Consider the following 6,621-nt stretch of genomic DNA (forward strand, 5'->3'; position numbering starts at 1 on the left):
AAGATCGCGAGTTCAAATCTTGTTTTTCTTCAAGAAGTTTCTCCTTCGGTCTCAAGCCATCGTGCAGTGTTTTCCTGCTGAATGTTCAGTTCACCAGCACCTGAGAGATAGGAGTTCTTACTTCCGTTTCCCGCTGGACAATAAACGAGCCCAGAGTTATCATCTACTGCTTCTCCTTCTCTACAAAACGAAAAGTACAAACTCGGCGACAAGTAGCAGTATCTTTGAAATAAATATTCTCGCTCGCGTGCTCCTCTGTCAAAATGATGCTATACTATAGCTGCGTTCACTGCATGCTGCTGCTAGCATGCTGCCAGTACTGGAACACGACACGTGAAGGCGACGCGTCTTTTGTATTGTAGCAAGAAGGACCCACGGGCCACGGACCACGCTACGGCTGTGTGTGATCCCCAGTAGCCTAATCGGTAGGGCACTGTCCCGGAAAGACAGGGGTGCTCGGTTTGAATCCTGCTCGTGGATCCTTCTTTTGCAACACTGGCGACTGACTCGAACCCACGACCCATCCTAGATCTACCCCTGCCCCCGCAAGTAAGCCCGGTTTAGCAACAGGGAAAAAAATCGAACCTTCCACTCGGCCAAGAAATCTTTACCAGTCGCTGCTGTGGCTATTGTCACCACTGCCACTACGAGACCCCAGGTGTCTTTTTCTTTGGCATTACCCCCAGCACAGAGTACGGCTGGCTTTTCTCGGATTGGCTATCTCGCTGCTGACCGGTGGAATATGCTGCCTTCCACTGTGCGTAGTAGTACGGATTACTGCTCATTCATTCGCTCATGCATAACCTTCCTAGGCTAGGGGCTCCCGTAAGAAGACCATAGGTCTGTGGGAAACACGCTAGGTAAAATAAAAGTTAGTAATAATAATAACAATAGTCTGAAGAAAAAATCGACTGTCACCACCAGGACTCGAACCAGGGACCCTCGCTTGTAGCCAGCGATGCTCTAACCACTGAGCTATGGTGTAGTCGTCATCCCAGCAGAGACCGTTCAACTGAGTTCTTAAAGCTATTAATCATTTTCTGCTGCCCCAGGTTATTTCTTTTATTAGTATTATTACTTTCTTTGCCTTCGCTTTCTTGTTATTGGGCAAATTACCCGTTAGAATCTGCGAAGTAAAATAAACAACAACTCTCACAGCCGACTCACTGCTACCCTCCGTAGCCACTACACACACCAACAGCCATACAAGGAAGGGTTGCAGGTAGATACTGAAATCCCTACTGTCAGCTGACGAGGGTAGCAGTGAGTCCGCTGTGAGAGCGCATGGAGGAGAGGAGAGGAAGAGTTGCTTACAGTACATGTAAATTAATATTATTTTCCTACTTGTAGCTATATTTACCAAAATCCTTGGTATTTCCCTAATATTCAAAATTTTATGTTGAGTCACCTCTACCTTTACGTGTAATATTTCAAAAAATTTATATTAATAATAATCACACAAATAATCTACGTGGAGATAAAAGTTTAATAATAGCAATGAAAAGTATGAATGCCGCAGACATCACCACGCAACATGACAATTTGTTCAAGGTTTGGTTTTGTGTGTTTCCAAAATCGATTTTCACGTTCCGATCATCAGTGGAAATACGGAACTAAAGAGATCAAGGGAAAAACAAAGGTTAAAAATCCAAAGAAGTGTGACACACGACGGGTAACTTGTGGTAAGTATTACAAAAAGTGAGAACTAAAATAAAGAGTAAGTGTGACAAACGGGCATGAACAGTGCAGGTGGATCACTAAGCCAACCGAATGTGCCTTCTCCACCGTTGCCCTTGCCGCCACCGGAGCCACCACCAGTGCCGTTGGTGGCTGGGGTCGGGGAGGAGTCGGCAACAACAACAGTACCGCCAATCACAGAAATTGAGCCCATTTCTTTGACACAGTATCCGGCTGTGCGGACACCGCAGCACCCTCCGGCGCTTGATCCGTGGGTCCAGAGACCACGGAGGTCGACCGCCAATTATTCAACCGAAATATATGCTAGGAATGGCCAAGGCCCACGCGGAGCATCGAAGGAGACCGGAAGCCGGGGGCAAAACGGAACACAATCTCGGGACGTAGATGAGGTAAGGACAGTGACACGGGACAGACGTAGGAAGGAGAACATGGATGGTATCAGACGACTGACTGGTGGTGAATATGAGTTGGGTGATGATGCGGCGGATGACGAGAATACAGATGACGACGAGGCGGATGACGGCGAGGATACAGATGACGACGAGGCGGGTGATGACGAGGCGGCAGATGAAGACGAGGCGGATGACGGTGAGACGGCTGGTGGTGATGGTGATAAAACGGACGAGGAGGAGTCAGGTGGCAGGGAAGGTGATGGAGCTGATGAGGGTGAAATTCGTAAGAAGTCAGCTGTGTATTTGCATTTGTTATCTCGTCCCGATTGTTTGAGTGTGTATGATGATTCCCACTTCTCTGTACTGTGTCGTGCCCGTTATGTCCAGCAGTTGAAGGTCCTTGAAGCTGTTTGTATTCGTACGCATAAGCCCGATTTGTGTAAGCAAAAAGAACATGTTTTAGCACTTAGGTTATTTTCGTGAATTTGCACCCCGTGTTCATGAGTTGTTTCTGCACTGTTCATGCCCGTTTGTCACACTTACTCTTTATTTTAGTTCTCACTTTTTGTAATACTTACCACAAGTTACCCGTCGTGTGTCACACTTCTTTGGATTTTTAACCTTTGTTTTTCCCTTGATCTCTTTAGTTCCGTATTTCCACTGATGATCGGAACGTGAAAATCGATTTTGGAAACACACAAAACCAAACCTTGAACAAATTGTCATGTTGCGTGGTGATGTCTGCGGCATTCATACTTTTCATTGCTATTAATAATCACACAGTGCTGATTTTTTTGTAGCTCACAGGTGAAGGACCATACTTGACGTCACACTCGTCTCTATGCCTTGTCTGTCAGGCAACATGGGTGCTACTACTTGAGATCCCTTGATTCTCGAATGAAACTACACGCGGAAGGACATAAAACACCTTGCGAGTGCCATAAATCCACCATACGACCTCAGAACGATTTGGGACTTGTTCGAGGAGACAACGGAGAACTTTCTAATGCGAAGAGACCGTTCGGTTGCTCCATCCGGTCCAGGGAAAGCCGAGTTACGAAAATTGGAGCGTCTGCAGTATGCACTGTACTATGCACTGTACCGTTTTTGATGTTTTTTGTTGTTGCGAGAGGCTGGCGCCCGCCCCCCCCCCCCCCCCGCCCTTCTGGATACGCCACTGTGTTAATTTTGTCATAGACATCTGAAGTACATGTACTCAAGTACATACAGGTAGTCATATACATGAGTGTGCATTCAAACATTGCCAGTGACATCAGTGCTAACCGCCTGCCTCTAGCTCTAAGTACCCGATCATGAACCATAGCACACCAATGTTACGTTGTGTTACATGCAGCAAGGCACTTACCCACACACTCGCTCCCTGTCTAGAGAGGTTTTTTTTATTTCGGCAAGCACAGCAATTAGAATGTGACCTCCATCACCAGTTAACACTTTGAGACATCAATGACCTGTGCACAACTTCACGTCCATTTGAAACAGCTTTCGAACTGTTCTTGTACGGCAACTCAGTATACCCAGATAAAGTTCGAAAACAGCTCACTTCTTCCTACTCCTAAAATCCTGAAAAAAAGCCCTCATAACTAATGTACACACTTACTTTCACATCCTGGTGGATTTGGGTACCACACTCCGCCACTGTGGCACGTAGAGACGGTGATAGCCCGACCGTTATTGGAATGATATCCCGTTTGACACTGTATTGATACGTGCGTTCCAATTGCCCTGCTGAAATCGATTATGGGTTTGTATTTGAAGCGGGCGAAAATGAGATCTGGACACTGTTCTGGAGACAAAGAGCAAAAATTCAAGCCATTGCTCAACGAGATGAAACTCAGCTCCAAAATTCATACTTTACGTCATACATATAGAAGGCGGATTCTAGTCACCAAAATGAACAGACCGTCACCAATTATTCAAATCTGTCGTAGGAATAAAACATAATGAATGTACTTAGTGGAGTAGTAGCAGTAGTAGTGGCAGTAGTCCATGCTGTTTTGATGTCCTTAAAGTTTAATGTACTCTAACTAACCTAGTTGGTTAGACGGATGATTGACATCGGGTTCTGCTTGCTCTTTTCTTTGCGTTGTTGTTTTTCATCACCATGTATTTCACAATATTATTTTCTTTTTGCTGGTACAAGAGGCTTTAGCGGTAGTAGTAGTGGTAGTAGAGTGTATTATTTGACTAGGTGAGTCCCAACAGGCTCGGCCTTATTCCAGGGAGCCCTAGGGACATCATTGTAAAGTGTCCTTCATGGTAGCGTATACCACGATGCACACTGAGAAGTGACACAGTGACCTAGACCAGTAGTGGTACAACAAGGCGTTTCAAGAGTGTACAATCAGCACATCAATGATGCAGCATGTTCCAGTACAGGTACAGTAAGTGAAATCCAGCCTTGTGGAAATACCAGTCCCGGACTGTACAACCCGAGGACTGTGAACAGTGGGCTGTGCAGTGAACCGTGACTCTACTCTATTCATGGTTGTTGGATTTCAGTTCCCACCACCTTGTTGTAACACTGAGCAGCTACATTTCACACAGAAGAATTCTTTAGGTCAGTACATTTAGGTTTTGATCATCAAGACCATCATTATACCTCCTTTCGTCTCAAATGCAGCAGTCGAGTGAGGGCCACTGTTGCCGGCAACCATCATATTTTTACGATGAAGCTGCGTGGAGCGCATTTAAGATTATTTTCAACATAAACAGTACAATGAAGTGTGTGTTGCTCCCTACATGGGAGGTTGCGGTTTTCCTGCCGACTTGAATTCTCACTTGACTGACTCATGATTGCAATCCAGAGCACACGAGAAGTCCATCGAAACGTCCACTCTTTGCCTAGCCCCCAAGACGAACATTTAATGATAGTAGCCGACCGGCCGAAGTATAAATGAATAAAAAACCGTCCACTCGGCTCCACTGTAGGGAGCAACACACTCTTCCCCTACTATAGCCGAAGTCGCACCAATCTCTTCTTTATAAACACTAAGTGTTTCGGAATATATGTGTAGGACTCAGTATAGAGTCCATGCACTATATGATGTCCAGCACCCTATATAGAGTCCATTGGTCCAAAATCCACTATACAGAGTCCAGGAGTCCACTCAGTTTTGATCAGCTTCATCCTGCCGCGCAATCCCCTATAAGGAGTACACTTTTTCTACAAGTCCCCTATTCACGGTCCAGGAGTCCAGTTTATCCAGTCACGCCGTCCTGTGTGTTGTGCCCGAAAGAGTACACATTTTCAGTTTTGCTTGCCTCGTGGCAGCGCATTCCTTTCTTCACTTCAGCCATGGCTGCCAATTCTGCTGTGCAGTTGCTGACAGTAATCTGTCTCTAGCTAACCAAGGAGGATAAGGAGACGTTCAAAATCAAATCTGGAAAGCGTCTTGTGGTTCTCTGAAGACGTTTCATCAGTGCGCGGGATGAAAGCAGAAATTGCAGAACGAGAAAAGTTCAGCACAGTTCAAATCTGACGAGTCAGGTACACTGACGCTCTCTTTCGTTCGACGCCACAAGGATCCCCTGTTTGGCTGGCCATTGCTGCCAGTAAGACGTTTGAACGGTTTCATCAGAGCGAAGGATGAAAGCAGAAAGCGGAGAAAGAGAAAAGTTCAGCACAGTTGCAATCTGACGAGTCAGATACACTGACACTCTCTTCCGTTCGACGCCACAAGGATACCCCTGTTTGACTGGACAAGAGCTGCCTGTACCACCGTGTCAAAAGGCTGTCCAACTGCATGGCAGGACGATGACTGAGGTAAGGAAGCTTTTACTCGTTTCGATTGGTCTGCTGGGCTGTTCTGTCGTTATGCTTGAATTTGTTTTCCATTTTCAAGGAGCGTATCGCGTTTGTTTGATGTTGCTTGAATGAATGCCCTAAAAGTAATCAACCAGTTCGTAATAGTCCTCAAGGACTGCAAGGACTTTGCATCAATCGTATATGATCGTCTAGCTATCATCAATTATTATTTTATTTCATGAGAAATGTATTTTTATCCCTGTGATAATTACCGTATTATCTCTAATATAAGCACAGTCTCCAATAATAGCACGTCTCCAATAATAGAACACCTTGGGACGGCATTCAAAAAATAAAGTGCTCAGTCTCCATTAAAAGCACACTGTGTAAAATCATTGTCTGTACCGGCGAAAAAACCCTGAAATGTGTGTGTATGACATGAATTTGGCATGGCAACATGCCTCTGAAATGAGGTTGAAAATAATGGAACAGTCTCCAATAAAGGAACGTCTCCATTAATAGCACGGGGCGGAGGTACATTGAAAAAATAAAGAACCGTGCTTATATTAGAGATAATACGGTATGTGAACTCCACGACACTCTTCCTGTAGTATGATGTCAAATACAATGGGATCCACAAACGCAGTGCCAGTGTACTAGTAGTAGTAGGACTAGGAGGATTGCTTGTATGCCAATGACAAGAAAAAGCTTCTCAAGCTAATACCAAGAGTGCATAAACAAGAGTATGCAACTGTGATCTCTTTT

The sequence above is a fragment of the Sycon ciliatum genome, chromosome 3 (genome assembly GCF_964019385.1).
Source record: "Sycon ciliatum chromosome 3, ocSycCili1.1, whole genome shotgun sequence".
Taxonomy (NCBI): Eukaryota; Metazoa; Porifera; class Calcarea; order Leucosolenida; family Sycettidae; genus Sycon; species Sycon ciliatum.